The sequence below is a fragment of the Callospermophilus lateralis genome, chromosome 18 (assembly GCF_048772815.1).
Source record: "Callospermophilus lateralis isolate mCalLat2 chromosome 18, mCalLat2.hap1, whole genome shotgun sequence".
NCBI lineage: Eukaryota > Metazoa > Chordata > Mammalia > Rodentia > Sciuridae > Callospermophilus > Callospermophilus lateralis.
The window spans coordinates 19,927,279-19,945,791 of NC_135322.1; the positions used below are offsets into that span (position 1 = coordinate 19,927,279).

At 38.5% G+C, this 18,513-nt stretch overlaps 1 protein-coding gene and 1 pseudogene across 1 annotated transcript in view; both read right to left on the minus strand.

The window, feature by feature from the left end:
• Dpy19l3 (dpy-19 like C-mannosyltransferase 3) overlaps positions 1–18,513 on the minus strand; it is an 82,089-nt gene that overhangs the window by 52,595 nt on the left and 10,981 nt on the right. The window lies entirely within an intron of this gene.
• On the minus strand, positions 9,111–10,347 carry LOC143384108 (high mobility group protein B3-like; annotated as a pseudogene).

Sequence of the window (18,513 nt, forward strand, 5' to 3'; positions counted from 1 at the left end):
AATTAAATTTCATAAAAATATGGGGACACTGGGTAATGAGGATGAGAAAGACTTTCTGGAATAATCCTATTAATACTCTTAGATGGTGCATCTAATGCACATGTAAAAGTATCAACAAACAGAAAGTTTTGATCTATGTCACGACAGATTAATTTAACGAAGTGTTTTAAAAACCAGGATCTGTACCAATTTAGCTCAGAGAAATTAAACATTGAAAAAAGATCCACTGGGTTCTGGAATTCGATTCCATCAGCACACTTCTTTACAGAAGGGTCCGGAGAGGACGACACGGCTTTCTTAGTTCTCACAGTGGCTACTGATTCGTGCTGTTGTCCACGGCAGCACAGGCAACCTGGGAGTGATGTTGACCCAGTCATCTTCAGTCTCCGAGAAAAACTGCTCCATTGCTCTTGATGACAAAACCTCCCAAACTATAAAGATTCATTTCTGGATTGTTCAAACTCCTACTTTGTCAAATAACCACAGAGGCCGTGAATTGATGTTAACTGAGCATATAATTGCTTTTGTCCACGTAAATAAGGGGGAAAACAAACAAACCAACAACGTTAATTACAGGCCTCTTCTTTTCTCCAGCTGCCTTAAAGGGAAGTACTAACTGTTCCTTTTGATGGAACATCCTACAGTGACAACTGGAGGGCCCAATTAGCCCTCCACATCTATGGGCTTAATTTCCTATAGAGTTCTAGAATAAAAAACCAGCCTGATAAAAGGACCAGGGTGGGGGGAACACTGCTCAGAGTTCTAAAAGTGGAAAGCTTATGTGCCCCACCCCGCTCTGTAATATACCCAGAACAGTGAAAAACAGAGGGGGATCTAATTAGTAAAAATGCATTCAAACATGATTAATTGGTAATCTTGGCACCAGCTGTATAGAACCAAATGCTATACTTTATTAGACAGACACTTGCAAGTTTTACATCTGCTTCATGCTAAGAGAACATCTGCTTTACTCAAACACTTTTCCAGTTTTACAGCAATTTATACTTTGCCTGGTAGATCATGCCAACGCAAATGTACATCAATAGAAGTTACCCTCTACAGAATGCAAAACGAACAAATATTCCACATTTTAATTTGCATAGGTTCCATAGGGAAAGCGATGTTTGTGGAGAGGATGAAAACATCTCTGAAGATAATGAGAAAAAGAAGTAGAAAGACAGTAGAACTGCATTTTTAAAGAACAGTACAGCAAAACCACTCTAGTAGCTTATATAGCAATTTAATATCAGTACTAAAAGGAAATAGCATTGAGGGGGAAAAATGGCTGTTTACAATTAATGATTTGCATCTCCCTCAGGCATTAAGGCAAGTTGCTGGCAATGAAGGAAAGGCTAATGAGCCCTTTTAGACTGATGACACTAAATTTGGAAACACATCAAATTAATTAAAAAATAAAGTCTAAAACTAATTTCATAACTTTTGTTTATAAAAATTGCGCCTCTCCCTGCAAATGATTAGGCTGCTGGAAGTCGGGGGCCAAAGAACAATTAACTTCATGAATGTAATCCATTTCAGAATTTGGTTAGCAAATCATCTCACCAAAAAACAGTGGCGCATGATAAGACAGCTGTTCTTAAAGTTCTGCACTGGGAATCATGCCCTCAGCAAACATATTTATGGCACATACATGGTTTATTGTCTAGTTAAATTCATGTCCATCTGTTAGAATGGAATGATTCTTGCCCTAGAGTCGATCAGAGCCTTGACACGTGAGGGCTGCCAAGCAGTGTGTGCGGAAGGTTAGAGTGCCGCGGAAGGTTAGAGTGCCACGGAAGGGCCAGTCAGTCCAGTGGGCCTACGCTGAAGCAATCAGAGTTTTGGTGCTTCTGCAGTTACTACTGTGTGGATTAACCCTGTCTATTCCAGAGACCTCTTGCTTTGCGGGAGAACTCAATGGGAAGACATGCAATCTGAAATGTCGAATAGATTAACAGTGCAAAACATTAGCAAAATATGTAGAAAAAACACAAGTGACCAGAGTGCTTGTAGTCAATGAGAATTACCTCTCCTCAGCATTTATTTGAACATTCATTGGCTAGGGAAATAAATAGGTATAAGAATTGAGTCCCTGACCCCAAGGAGTTTATGTCTCAAGAAAAAAAAAACAATGCATTGTAAACAAAGGAAATGACCAATCAAGGAAACAGGTATCAAAATTAAAGAATGAATCGTCTTTTGCCCCAACCATTAAACTAGCTTTTCTACTGGAGATTGTGCATCTTTCTCCAATCTATCTTCCTCAATCATTCATTTAGTAAATACCTAATTTTTACATTTTTATTTTTTTTTTTATGGTGCTGGGCCTTGCATGTGCTCTACTACTGAGCCAAATCCCCAGCCCTCAGTAGATAACTCTGACTACCAAGCGAGGAGCATTTTTCTGCTGAGAGATTCAGCAGGAAATAAAATGGACAAAAATCTGGCCCAGTTGCAGTGGTGTCTACCTGTAGTCGCAGCAGCTCCAGAGGCTGAGGCAGGAGGATCTCGAATTCAAAGCCTGCCTCAGCAAAAGTGAGGTGCTAAGCAACTCAGTGAGACCCTGTCTTTGAATACAATACAAAATAGGGCTGGGGGTGTGGCTCAGTGGTTGAGTGCCCCTGAGTACAATTCCTAATACCATCCCTCCCCCCCAAAAAAAAGGACAAAAATCTGTCTTCATCAGATTTATAATCTAGGATAGAGGGAGAAGAGAGCAAATTATCAAGCAAAATCCAAATTACACTAGGCAGTCCAGTGCTATGAGGAAAGCAGAGAACGGATATGGGAGGGTCGGGGGAGGTGCTATGACTTCACAGGAGGTGGGGAGGGACACAACAGAAACTGGAGGGGTGATGAGACCAGGTAGGGAGCTACATGGATACCTGGGGAAGAGTCTGCCAGTCAGACGGCAGCCCAAGGACACCCTGAACAGCAAGGAGGGCAGGCAGCCTGAGTGGGGGAATAGGAGAGGCAGTTAATAATGCCTGGAGTGGTAGGGGCAGGAGAGAGGTCACAGGGGGCCAGATCACCTGGTCTTGGTAGGTGTCAGGACTTCCGGCTTGTACCTGAGAGTCAGAAGGGGCATAGGGCGTGTGTGTAGGTCAGAAGTTCAGTTTCAGGTACGCCAAGTTTGAATGTGAAGAGTTTTGAACTGAGACACAAAATGATTTTAAAAGGTCCACTGACTTCTGTGTGCAGAATGGACTATTTAGAATAAGAGCAAAAACAAATAACAACAAAAAAACCACACACACACACACACACACACACACACCCCAAACCAGTAAGGAAACTGCTGTAATAATGCAGGTGAAGAAAAATGCTGAGGCCATTAAAGATGACTGGACACTGTAAAAGTAAAGACTGAGAGGATCCGGGGAGGGATTTCATGTGGCCTTGAGAGAGCTCTGGTTCTCGGAGGTTCCTGGCCTGAGTGGCTGAAGGATGAGGGTGCATGTTGTAGATATGGAGACCTATGGAGAAACAGCTGAGGGAGGGGAGGCCAGGTGTCTGATTTTGGAATTGTCATGTCTTAAAATGCTACTGGACATTTAAATGAAGGTGGCCAAGAAGGTTGCTGATAAAAAGGCCTGGAGTGCAAAGGGAGTCTGGGCAGGGTCTGAGAGGGAGTCCCCAGCATGAAGATGGCATTTAAGGCTAAAGAGAAGGCTGTTTTCAGAAATGGGGCGGGGGGTGGGTGGGGCAGGAAAGTCCTGGGGTTCTCTGCCATGGCGAAGAGGCCAGGAGGCTCTAAAAGGGCCAAAGGATCAGCTGAAGAGGCAGCAGTAAATCCAGGAGAATGTATCCCAGGAGCCAAGGAAAAATGCCAACAGGCCAAGTGAAATGGGGCCTGAGAAATGACCACTAAATTAAGCATCTTGGAGGTCACTGTGACTCCAACAAGAACATTTATGCTTAAAGCCTGACTGTAGTGGTTTCAAGAAAGAGACATTCAGAGGAGAGAAAATAGGAACTGACTGTTGGTTGACCAACTGTTTTTGGTGCCAAGGTGAATGGAAAAATGGGTCAGCCTCAGAAAGGGGAAGTGCAGTCTCAATAGGTGTTTTCTTCCAGGATGAGAGAAAGGGAAAAATGAGAGACTCGATTCCAAGAGCAGTGTGCTTCAGCGGGAGGCAGGGATAAGTGACAAGAAGAGAAGTCAGCACAGATGGGCAGGAATCAGGCAGCTGCAGTGTGAAAGCACAACTATGCTTTGCTCCTACTCCCTCAGTTAAACAGGAGCCAGTGTCACCATCAGATAGTGAAGAAGGCAGGGCTGGTGAGAGTGAGGAAGGAAGGGGTTACAACAGCGGGTGAGGAGAGCTGCGGTCTAGGCTCAAAGGAAGTGGAAGAGGACAGCCAGGCAGCACCAAACGGGCCCCTTCCAGCTCTTCCTTCTCTATTCATTTAGAGTCAACAAATTTGAAAATAAGATATTTTGGTTTCCACATATTTAATTTTTTATACTGCAACAGGCTAAGTTTACTTTTTGCTTGTAATAGTTTTTTCCCCTGATTATTTGTTTGGGTCTTTTTGGTTACATAATCATATCATCTGCAAATCAGACCTTTACCTTTTTTTTCTCCTTGGTACTGGGGATTAACTCAGGGGCACTTGACCACTGAGCCACCCCCCCAGTCCTATTTTGTATTTCATTCCGAGACAGGGTCTCACTGAGTTGCTTAGTGCCTTGCTGTGGCTGAGGCTCCCAAGCAGGGATTACAGGCGTGTGCCACCACGCCCTGCTAGTGTGCCACCACCTTTTGCTTTCCAATGTTTCCAATTTTTATACTTTCTACTTCTTCTGATGTCATGCAGCTGGCACTTCCTAAACAGTGTTAAAAGCAGTAGTAACAACGCATAGTTCTGGCTTGGGGGTTTATTTCTAGTCCCGTGCTGTCCAATTCATTAGTGTCTAGTTCCATGTCCTCACTTAAATCTAATTAAAATTAAAAAGCCAGTTCCTCAGTGCCTGAATACGTTTGGCTAGTGGTTATCATATTAAACAGCAAACCATGGGTAAAGAACTTCCCATCATCACAGAAAGTTCTACCACACACCAGTTTTCTTATTTAGTGGGGTCTTGGCATTTGGGCTGAGATGTATGCATTATATAAATAAATGCATCTATTATTTTTAACAGATTGAATTGATTAAATATGTGGTATGAAAATTCAAAGTGTATGATTCAATGGTTTTTACTACATTCTCAAGAGTTGTGCATGTATCACTATTGTCAATTTTATATCATCTTTATTACCCCTCAAAAGAAACCATACACCACTGATCTGTCACTCTGCAAATCCTTACACCCTCTAGCCCTAGGCAACCTCTAAACTACTTTCTGTCACTTTAGATTGGCCTTTTTTGGACATTCCATGCAGATGGAATCATACAATATGGGGTCTTTTCTGCCTGGCTTCTTTCATTGAGCATAATGTTTTCCAGGTTCTGCTATGTTGTGGCATGTATTGGTAATGATTTTCAAAACTACACAATTTATTCATTGATCAGTTGATGGATATCTGTGTTGTTCCTACATTGTGGCTATTACAAAAAATGTTATGAACATTGTGTTCAAGTTTTTGTGTGGATGTGCTTTTATTTTTCTTGGGTATGTATTCGAAAGCACATAACCTAAGATTATATGGTAAACTGAGCATGGTGGTACACACCTCTAGTCCTGGCTACTGGGTTGGCTGAGCCAGGAGGATCTCTTAAGCCTAAGAGTCTGAGGCCAGCCTGAGAAACATAATAATAGCCCATCTCAACAGCAGCAGCAGCAGCAACAAAATGATCATATGATAACTCTATGTTTAAGTGTTTGAAGAACAACTAGACTATTTTTCAAAGCAGTTACACTGTTTAAAATTTCTACCAGGAATGTAAAAAGGTTCAGATTTTTCCACGTCTTTGTCAACACTTGTTATTACCTTAACTTAGAGCCCTACTAGTGGATGTGAAATAGTATTGCATTTTTTTTAACTTTTTGGGAATAATGATTAAGGAACTTTGTTACAGAAAATGAATGCATCCAACATTCCCAAGTATATATGTGACAAGAACAGACACAAGGGAGATACAGACAAAAGTTGCTACATTACAACCTTGTTCTTTCCAAAAGATAAACTGTCACTCAAGAATAGGGTAAGGGGATTGGAGGAGGGTGTTTAGAGGAAACACGTAATATCCTTTTAACTTAAAAAAAAAAAAAAAAAAGTATCAGGAGGCATTGCAAGAACACTGGTCCAGAAATCAAGCTAAGCCTAAACCTTTGGTGGTAACATCATACCAGAGTAGTGGTCTTGTAACAAGCAGCTAACAGGACAAACAGCCTCAATTGAAGTCTCTCTACAACCCAAAGTCTGCTTAATCAAACATTATTTAGCTAAATAGCTACCCCACTTCTATTTGACCACTGAGGGAGCATAAAAGCTACCCCTTCCATAGTCAGAAACTGCTTCCTTAGGACTACAGGTTGAGCTTCCCCTCCACATCTGTTGAGCTTTCCTCCATATCTTCTCCTCTATATTGGCCTGTAGGTTGTACATTGGAGGTAGCAGCAGTTTCAGTTTGGAATTGCAAGTGACAAGGGTGTGGTTAAAGAGGATGAAAAATCCTGGAACAAATGCCTCTGGGCAAACCTAACAACCTAGGGTTTTTAGGTTAGTGGAAGAATAAAGAATTAAGGACAAACAGTTCTGATGGAGAGGGAGTTGATATGAATGGAGATAAGGTTGTGACCATGACTTGCACCCATCTAGGACCTGACAGGATAGAGAGGACAGCTCCTTAGACATGCAAAGTTCCAAATGGTTAACTTTTTTAAAAAAGCTGCTTTCTCTTAAAATACCACCAAAAAACAAACAAAATGAAACAAAACAAAACACCCACATGCTCCACAGCTTCAAATTTCTATATCCAGGTGTTAATGCTAGGCAATGCTGACACTTACTCACAACCCAGTACCCTTTCTTACTGCAAGTACAGATTAGCCACCCAGTGATATTTAGTATCACCATTTGCCACTATAGCAACCACCCCCTTCCTAGCCTTGGCAAAATGTTAACACCATTTACTAATATAACCACTGACACACAAACCGAGCTTCTTCTAGTTTAAGAACATTGAACAACAATCAACATTTCTGGTGAATAAGCTCAAATCATGCATAGGCCACTCTACTTTTCATGATACAGCTGGTGCTTAGAAATGGTCGATTCCATCAGCCTGTTCAGGTGACCCAAATGGAGCCCAGGATCTTGCTTTGGATGTTTGGTTTTTTTGAAGGAGGAAAACAGGACCAAATAGATGGATAATGTCCCCACCCCATATCCCTTATTGGGGGAGGGGGGAATCTAGGAGTCAAGCAACATTTTGAGGCGTCTTCAAATGTTGAGCACAAGAAATAACTATGTGTCCCACTACATGTGCAGAGGTCGGGAAGAGAGAAGAAATAAAGTCTGATGTTTTATAACCTATATACACTGGAAGACATTCTTGCTGTTTAGCAATGCATTTGACCCCACCAAACGAAGCATGGCAGTCAAAGGCAAAAGTAAAGTCTGGACAGTTAGCTGGCCTGCTGACCCTTTCCTATGTCAGTACATTCACTGGTTTACACTTCATCTTAATACCTTTCAGACACAACAAATCTGGCAGTAAATTCACATAGCCCCCTCCTTCATCTCAGTCCTAGGCTGCCCATGTGAGTAAAATAGAAGTTACCAGAATTATAGGGAGGAATAGTTTTAAAATGTAATACTGTTTATTTAACTTCAAAAACATTTCAGCATTCTAAACATACAAAAAAATAACATAATGTTGCAAATTGTATTTACATACAGAAGGTTCTTGAATGTTTACTGATGCAGTGGCTCTTTGTTGACAATAATGAGTTCTACAGTTCCTTTGAAAACAAAGTTTAAAATCTACTGTACTTAACTAAAATAAATAAATAAATAAATAAATAAATTCAAACACTTCTCATGGCAGCTGACTCCCCTTTTCCCACAACTAAGAAAGGCAGCAGAATGCTGTATCACTGTACAGAAACAGAACAACCTGAAGCTAAATGGATGCCCACCACAGCATCAACAGGTTCAGCCTCACAGCATACACCCTGAGCTACGGCCCCTCCAAAAGGCATCTTCCCCATAGCCTCGATGCAAGGAGCATCAAGAGTGGATGCCCCTCAACAGATGAATGGATAAAGAAACTGTGATATATATATACACACAATGGAATATTACTTAGTCTTAAAGAAGAATAAAATTATGGCATTTGCTGGTAAACAGATGGAGCTGGAGAATATCATGCTACGTGAAACAAGCCAATCCCAAAGAACCAAAGTTCAAATGTTTTCTCTGATATGTGGATGCTAATTCACAAAAATGGGGGGTAGTGGCTAGGGAATAGAGGTACTTTGGATTTGACAGAGGGGAGTGAAGGGAGGGAAGAAGCCTAGGGGTAGGAAGGAAAGTAGAATGAATCAGTTATTATTACCCTATGTGCATATATCATTACACGACCAGTGCTATTCTACATCAGGTTCGACCAGAAGAATGAGAAGTTGTACTCCATTTAAGTATGATGTGTCAAATATTTTTACTGTCATGTATAACTAATTAGAATAAAAAAGGTTGTCTTGTTGTTTTATTCTTTTCACAGACTATAGATATGTACAGTTGATAACTGAGGATCTCTAGTCAATAACCATATAATTAACACCACCTTAAAAATTACAAAAGAAATGCCAGAAACATCTTCAAATGCCTTGTCACACTGACAGCAAAGTGCACAGAGGGAGGAGAACACAAGAGTGAGTGCCTTTTTATTTTTGAAAATGCTTGGAAATACATACAACTTTGATACTGTTTTGAGGCGCTCTGGGATACCTAAGGCCACTTATGAAGCCACTTACAATTTCTAGAGCACTTTGAGAGACTACAATATGACTGTGATCAAATTCTATAATTGAATCTAAATCCAGTAACAGACACATCTCAAACACCATGTGTCCATCAGGGTGAGACACTACGCAATTCAGTGAGACCCTGTCTCCAAAGAAATTACAACATAGGGCTGGAGATGTGGCCCAAAACAGATTTTTATTTGTCCTCCTCTTCCTCTTTCACCTTTTTCTGGGCAACTTTCCCAGGACCCTTTGTGCCATCAAACTTCCTTCAGACGGACAGTCAGCAACAGCCTTCTCATACTTCTCCTTCAGCTTTGTAGTCTTAGTGATGCTTTTTGCTGTCACTTAAGTTACTTCACATCTCTCCCTGCTTCCCCCCCCCCCATCTCCAATGGAGATACCAGGATTTGTGTTTTTTTTGGGGATTGGCTTACTTGATCTTGGGTTGGAATTATTTTTTTCCCCAGAAAATTTTCACAATACCTTTATTTGTTTATCTATCTTTCTACTTTATAATAGATATGAAACAGTCTTTATGTTTGGCAAAAAAATTTAAAGTCATGTAACTTCCCCATTGATTTTTTTTTTAATTTGTTCTAAATGACAGCAGAATGTATTTCAGTTCATTGTACACAAATGGAGCACAGCTTTTCATTTCTCTGGTAGTATACGATGTAGAGTTGCACCATATGTGCAGTCATACATGTGCCTAGGGTAATCATGTCTGTCTCATTCCACCATCTTCCCTACCCCCATGTCCTCTCCCCTCTTCTCCCTCCCCTTTATCCAATCAAAGTTCCTCCACACACACACCCCCAACCATTATGGATCAGGATCCATTTATCAAGGAGAATATTTGGCCTTTGTTTTTTTGGGATTGGCTTACTTTGCTTAGCATGATATTCTCCAACGCCATCTATTTACCTGCAAATGCCATGATTTTATTCTCTTTAAAAAGCTGAGTAATATTCCATTGTGTATCTATACCACAGTTTCTTTATCTAGTCATCTATTGAAGGGATCTAGGTTGCTTCACCTCATTTATTTTTTTGTGGTGCTAAGGATCAAACCCAGTGCCTCACACATGCTAGGCAATCATTACATCCCCAGCCCTTTGGGCTGAATTCTGAACAGAAAAGGAAGAATCCAGATGGTGCTCTTTTGGGGGCATTAGGGTCCTTTTTCTCCTTGCCTCCCTTGGTTTCCTTCATTTCCTGATCATAGCGTACTTTATCCACCTTTGCCATTTCATTAAATTTAGATTTCTCTTTCCTAGATGTTGTCTTCCACCTCTCAAACCACTTCTTGGAAAATTCTGCAAAACTGACAGGGACTTCTGGATTTATCTTATGTTCTTCTCTGCAAGTCTGCACAAACAAGGCACAAGCAGACATCTAGCCCTTTGGTTTCCTGGGGTCACCTTTAGCCATCCTGTCTGTGTTGTTCACTGGTCTGGGCAGCGCAGGGCACAACACAAGGCTCAGCACTCCCCAGTCTTGCACTAGCTGCCTCCATGAGAGTCACCTGATTGGCCAGCAGGTTCCCCACATTGTGATTGTGATGTGCATTTTCCAGAGAGCTAATGATGGGGAGCATCTTTTCCTGCGCTTTTTAGTGCATTGGAGAAATGTTTATTCAAGGCCTGTACCCATTTTAAAAACTGGGTTTTTTTTTTTTTAATTGAGTTGTAACAGCTCTTGATATATTCTCTGTAAAGGTCTCTTAGCAGATACAAAAGTTGTAAAAACTTCCTCTCATTCTAAGTTCGATGCCTTTCATTTTCTTTGATAGTGTATTTGTAGAGTACAGAAATTTCTAATTTCGATGAAAACAACTTCTTTCAGTCATTTGTGCTTTCATTGTTGTTTCTAAGAAGTCTTGTCCTACTCAAGATCATGAAGATTTATTCATATTTTCTTTTTAAATGTTCTATAGTTTTAGAAAAGACCCAAAGACCTAAATTTTGATTCTTGTGTATGGTGTGAAGAAGGGGTCCAACTTCAATTTGCATGTGACTAGCCAGTGGTCCCCAGATCATTTGTTAAAAAGACTATTTTTTTCTCCATTGTCTTGGTTCTCTTAGTAAAATCAATTGAAATATCTGAAGGTTTATTTTTGAACCCTCACTTCTATTTTGTTGGTTTGTATGCCTTTCTTTATGCTACTATCACACTGTCTTGATTATTACAGCTTTGTAGTAAGTTTTGAAATCATAAATTTGGAGTCTTCCAAGTTTGTTCTTTTTTTTTTTTCCCAAAATTGTTTTGATTATTCTGGGTCTCCTGAGCTTCCATAGAAATTTTAGGATCAGTGTGTCAATTTCTGTGAAAAGCTCACCTGGAATTAGGAAAGCGATCACACTGAATTTGTAGATGAACTCAAGGAATGCTGCCCTCCTAATAACACTGTCTTCTGATTCACAAACTGGTATAAGTTCATGTCCAATTTACTCCTTTTATCCTTTTTGTTGCTATTATAGACAGAATCATTCTCTCAATTTCATTTTTGGTTTGCACATGATTACTATATAGAAACAATATTTGTACTCTGGTCTTGTGACTGCAATCTTGGTGAATTAACTTATTAATTTTAGTGACTTTTTAGTGGATTTTATATACAAGACCATGTCATCTACAGCTTTACTTCTTCCTTGCCTAAGTTCCCTCAGAATTCCCAGGAGTGATATCAATGGAGAGAGAGGACGACATTCTTGTACCCAATCTTAGAGGGAAAGATTTCAGTCTTTTTGCCATTGAGTATGTTAGCTTGAGGGTTTTGGGACAGACACTCTTTGTGAGGTTGAAGTTCCCCTCTATTCCTAGTTGGTTGAGTGTTTTTACACATTCACCTAAAGGGATATTGAATTTTGCCAAGTGTTTTTCCTGTGTCATCTGAGATGACTACATAGTTTTTCTCCTTTATTCTACTGATGTGGTGCGCTCAACTGGTATCTTCATTTTTCAAGTTATACATGCTATAAGGAAATGATAATACATTTTTTTTCAAATACTTTGTGTCTTTTGCAGTACTGATATGGCAAATGAATATGCGAATAGGTTTCCCAACAATTTCCTTTGCAATCTTGGCATCAAAATGAGTTGTTCATGGGGTGTCATATATTTAATGTGCTACTGGATTTTTTTTTAGCAATAAGATTTTTTTTTCTTTAACATTCATAAGTAGGACTTGCCTCTGAGTTTCATTCTTTAAATATTATTTGATTATATACTATCTACTCTCATTATTGACTCATTTGCAATTTTGCCTACTCACTAAAATTTACTTGTAATGATAAAACTCAACAAAATTAATACTTGTAGTGTTTCTGTACTCATTTGTGGACAGACCTGAACAGAACTGTTCAAGTTGCCCAGTGTTCATGGTTCCCAGTTGTGGTCAGTGTCTTTTCTTCAGCTCTCATGAGGGATGCCAAGATGATGAAGACAGAAAGGTCAGGGAAGCCCAGCGTGAAAAGCTGCAGCTTTGGGGCCAGTAGATGAGATCTGAATTCCAACCCTAGCAAGATCAGCAGGGTGGCCTCAGACAAGTTACTTAATGCTTCTGAGCCTCAACTTCTCTTTTGTAAAATAAGAAGAATCTACGAGTTTTCAGTACTTCAGACTACACTCTCTGTGTGATGTGTGTATGTTTATATGTATATACACGTATACACACACAGGCATGTACATGTTTCCTCTAGCAGTAATGGCTCAGTATTCCCTAATTCTGTGTTCTCAGCCACTATACAGAAGGTAACTGCTGTATGGAGAATTGATTAGAGTTTAGGTGTAAGTGTTCTGCCTACTTTTGTTTCTGAAATTTTCTTCCTCTTCTGTGTTCTAGAATGGTTCAAACAGTACTGGAGCATTTTAATTCTCTAAGACTTTGGCAAAATTCCTGCACAAAATCAGTGGGATTTAGTATTTTTAGGGGTAGGGGATGGGAGCTCTTTATCGTGTTTCCCTATTACATCTACAGAAATTGTGTTCTCTGGAGTCACTCTTGGTAATTTACATTACCTGAGAAAGTCATCCGCTTCATCCAACTTGCATGGAATCAAACAAAACAGTCTCCTGTGGCTCTTTCCTACGTCATGGTATTGGTAGTTATTCTTAGTTGCTATTATCTCATGATCTCTGTAATTATTTTTCATTTTGGCATTTTAACTTCCTAACCATCTCCCTCCCACCTTTGTGTGTGAAGTTAACTAATGTTTTAGTTTTCACCAAATAACCATTTATTTATGACATGCTTTCCTAGTTTCTAGTTTATTTCTTCTTATTCCTTTATCCCTCCTTCTGTTACTAGATTTTCTTTACTTTCCAATTTCAGAGGATAGTTAATTCATTTATGCTTATTCATTCTTACTCCATGATATATTTAAAGCTACATATTTTCTTCTGAGTACTGTTCTATCTGTATTCCATAATCCTAAAATGTATTTTCATCCTTTTCTAGATTTCATTTATAATTTTGATAAATTCAATTTTAATTTCTTCTGTGATCCAAGAGTCATTTAAGAAACACTTTTAAATTTCTAGTGAGGATTTTATTTTGTTTTAGTTAGAGACAACTTTTATTTAAATGAATGAACAAATTAACAAAAGAGGTTACCCTGAGTCTATGACATTATCCCAAGATAGGAACCAGCATTTTAATTTTATTAGGTAAGTAAAGGTCATTTGTATTTAGTTGTATAAAAATGTTTGGGAGGCACTGGGGCTGTAGCTCAGTTGTAGAGCACTTGCCTAGCATGTGTGAGACACCGGTTTGATTCTCAGCACCACATTAAAATAAATACACAAAATAAAGGCCCATCTACAACTAAAAAAAAAAAATATTAAGGAAAATGTTTGGATACATTTGTGTTGGCATATTTTGTGTCATGTTTTTTTGGAACCAATCTTTCACTACGTGACCTGTGTCTGCTTGGTATTCTCTGCATGCTTCTTTTAATTTGGGAAGCTTACCTTGTTGCTCTAGGGGTTGGTTACTTCATAACTATAACTTAATTATCTCTATTCCTAGTGTGACTGATTTCCCATAACAAGTAATAACAATTTAATGATGTTTACACTTGACTTCTGCCCAGCTGTACTTTACATTGTTTTTTTTTAATTAAAAAAATTTTTTTGTTGCCTATGGACCTTTATTTATTTTATTTATATACAGTGCTGAGAATCAAACCCAGTGCCTCACACATGCTAGACAAGTGCTCCACCACTGAGCTACAACTCTGGCCCTTGATACTATTTTTCTTAGTGTCTTCTTTCATATATACTATTCTCTATTTCTTATCAGTTTTAAATAGAATTTTTTGACCTCTAACTACAAAAGAGACATCAGGATTTCCCCATGATCTTTTACCTTCTCTTTCCCTTCCTTTCTTAATTTGTATTGTTCTATATTATTTTGTTATTATTACATTATATAATTATAATATTATTACCATGTTAACATATTATGTTATTAAATTGTTTATATCAAATATTTTTTTCCTATAATTTTTTTTTGCAGTATTGAAGATTATCCCCAGCTCTGTTTCATCATTTTTACCTAGTCTCAGTACCAGAGTAAATAAATTTGACAGTGGCACAACTATAATTCCAGCTGAGGCAGGAGGATCATGAGTTTCAGATTAGTCTGGGTAACTTAGTGATACTCTGTCTCAAAAAAAAAAAAAAAAAAAAAAAAAAAGGCTAGGGATTTAGCTCAGTGGCAAAGCACCTCTGGGTTCAATTCCCAGAACCACAAAAATAAATAAAAATTAAGACCTACTGACAGCTTTTCTGCCCTTGTTTTACAGTATCTCTCGGCTGGATTTTCTTCTTGCAATTTTTCAAGTGTTCTTAAATATATATACATATATCCGTATAATATATTTTTAAGGATGTAAGGAATTTGTACACTGCCTTTACACATGATGGAATGACTAGGTTAAAATGTGGAAATCACTTAAAGTATTTTGTAGGCAGCACTCAGTGGCCTTTGAGCATTAAATGTCACCATGAAAAATTTGGAAGCCAGTTTGACCGCTGTCTCCCCTTATGGGTAACTTGATCTTTATGTCTGTAATGCCCAGAAGTTTCTTTAAATCCTGCAAATTCATCGATCTAAATTATGTTGATGATTTTTCTAAGCTAATATTTTTCTGGGACCCACTTTGCTCTTTTACTTTGTAGATTCAAATTTTGTTTTATTTTGGAGAAGTTTCCTTGAATAATTTCTTTGTATGTATGTATGTGTGTGTGTGTTTCACTGTTTCTCTGCTTTTAGGACACAAATTATGCATGTTTGCTGTTCGTTGTCTTCCTTTGCTGTTACTTTGTTTCTAATACTTTTAATTTTTAAAATTTTGCTTAGTTTTATTTAGTATCATCAGTTCTGAACAAACTTTTTGGGCTTTCTGCAGATTTGGTCTCTGGTGAGCTGCACCCAATATAATCATGATATGTATTTAGTTTTTTTTTTTTTTTTTTTTTAACTGGGGATTGAACCCAGGGGTGCTTAACCACTGAACCACATCCCTAATACTTTTTATTTTGAGACAGGGTCTTGTTAAGTTGCTTGGAGCCTCACTAAATTGCTGAGGCTGGCTTGAACTTAGGATCCTTCTACTTCAGCCTCTTGAGTCACTGGGATTATAGGCACATGCCACCAATTCCATCTTAGACTTTCAAATGCCCTTTCTTGTTTAAGTTTTATTATCTTTATATAACTCCATCTAGAAAGTATACAACTTCCTGAGTCTCTTCTTAGAATTCATCCTCCACAGTGACCAACACTTTATTCTCCTCTGTGATGTTTGGTCATAATTTTCATGTCTCTGCTGTAAGATTTCTCTGGTGACTGTTCTTCATCAACCACTGGTTCTTGTTTTCTTTCGCCCTTCCCTCTTTTCTGACAGTATCACTCTATAGACCTGTGCTAATCCTTCCCAATTATTTGTCTTTTCTGAGCATGGCAAGTTCTTACTACCCCAACTACTTGAATGCAGCAAGCTCACGTAGGGGAGAGTGAGAGATATAACTCAGGCCAGTAAGATTTACCTTAGGATATAGGGTAGTTTACAAGACAGTTTTTAAGTATTTTTCTTAATTTAGAGATTGACAGCTTCAGGGTTGTTCAGATTCTAAGTCATGTCTTTAACTTTATTTCTAGCCTTTTAAGTTCCACTTCCTATAAATATGGCTTGCCTCCGTGATGACTTTTCAGCCTGCCTGGCGTGCTCCTCCTGCCCACAAGGAGAAGCTTCTGCCATTACTCCTCACACCCATTTCCATGCCCTAATTAGGGGACTGTTGGTTTTTACCCTTCAGGACACTACAGGACTGTGTTTTGCAAGCTTCTCTGAAACCTACAGCCTGGAGAGTCCTCTTTCAGGATCTTTTACACTTCTTTGAGTTTTACTGGATTTGGCTGCAATCCATATTATAGGCCTTTCTTAGTTTCATTAAAGATGGGCTCTGGGCTGGGAGTACAGGTCAATGGTAGAGGAGCATGTACTTAGCATGTGCAAGGCCCTAGGTTTGATCTCTAACATTAAAAAAAAAAAGGAGAGAGAGAGAGAGAGAGAGAGAGAGAGAGAGAGAGAGAGAGAGAGAGAGATATGGAATCTTATCTTCATTCTCTTTAATTGCTCTGAGGTAATTCCAAGAAAGGAGGATATTTACACTGCCACTTTAAAGTGAGACATTAAATAAGCAATTTTAGGAGTTTAACACCACAATTAGAAACACTCTAGCTCCCCCAAATTGGGAAGCACAGAAATAGTAAAATAACAAGAGTATAAAAATTTCAAAGATATAAAATTATATAATTATTTACCAAATTACTATGAGAGCGTTATGAAGATATGAAACTATATATGGAAAACATATAACATTAGAAAAATTAAAATTATAAAAACTATATTAGGGTTAGAAGTAAAAATACACACACACACACACACACACAAAATAGGATGAAGAATGGAAGGTCTTCTTTTTTTTTTAAATAGGGCTAAGAATCAAACCCAGGGCCTAGTCTTGCTAGCCCAGTGCTCCCCAGTTGTGCTCTATCTCCAGCCCTAAAAGCATTCTTGACAAGAGTAGTGAGGATTAAGCAGTGTTTTCTGTTTTAAAATCTATGTCACTGCCACAGCATAGTTTGTACAAGAACCACAACAACAAAATACAATGCATGTTTGTTAAATAAAAAGAAGGAAGACCCGATCGATTTTTCACTATAGCATCTACTAAACAGGAATCATTAGAATGCGTGCCTGGCTCCCTTCCCTGCTTGTCAGCACCAAGGACGTCCTCTCCCTGGAGGCGAGCTCCACAAGCTGCACCTCTGCTCCAGCTCCAAGCCGGATCTTTCACAGCAGCCAGCAGATTCCCCCTCTCTGCCTTCCCTCCTGCTCACAACCCCAGAGGTCAACTCTACTCCAAACAGACCGTTATTTACTTAGCACTGATAATGTGCCAGGCATTAAGGGCAGCAACAGCAAGCAAGAACATGCGCTTTGCCCTTTTAGTTTGTTTTGTTTATACTAAAGGGCAGTGAAAAAGCAGGATGCATTTAAAGGACAATTTAGAACTGAAGTGTTTGGGCTCTGGAGATAGCCAGATTAAGTAAAATATGTACAAATGTACCTAAACAGTGCCAAGCACATAACATTCAACAAAGAATATTTTTTTTTTTTTTTGAAAATTCTAATACCTTCAATTTCCCAGCAAGGGGAATATAACACATTGGTTAAGACAGTAGGAAAATAATTTTAATTTAAAAAATAAGCTGAGAAAGAATACAACATACAAATTTTCTATAACCATTTAAACCAGTATATTTTCCTTCCAGATGCTGCTTCAGGGTTCCTGTTTTTTCAAACACTAACATTGCAACAAACGTTTAAAACATCATTTTGAATTTGAAAACTCAATGTATGACTTTTTTATTTTACAAGGAATTTTTTTACTCTCTGAATAAGTACATTTGATTCAAAGTATTCAAAATAAAACCAAAGGATTTTTATTAAAAACAAGCCTAGTAATTTTGATAAGAATAAGTCACAAACCACAAATATGAAAGGAAAACAGATTCACCTATCTCAAAGATTCCCTAATTCCACAATATGAACATGGTGTAAATTTTTAGTTAATTTATGAAGATCTATATGCTCTGAAAATGAGCTTTTCCTTTGACTAAGTAAGGTCCCTGATCAGTAATGGTAATAATTTTTATTTTTATAGACAGAAAATTAAAGTTAAAATGAAGTTACATTTTAAAATTGAAGTTGAAATAAAAGTTAAATAAAAAGTTCCCACGTTGCATTAGTTACATTGTGAATGCTCAGTAGCCATATGTGGCTTAGGCCTACTACAGGAGACAGTGCAAAAATAAAACAGTCCCTTTATTCCAGAGAGTTTGATTAGACAATAAAGAATAGATCATCTAAGCAGAAAAATAATCTGAATGTTCATGCAGAGGTATGAAGCTTGAGAAATGGTTACCACATCAGAGGACGCCTCTTGTAATGGGGAGTAGGGGTCTGTGCTATGAGGTGCCGCTTGAAAAAAGGGAAAAGACAGTCACTAAGACTCTGAGCTCAATTG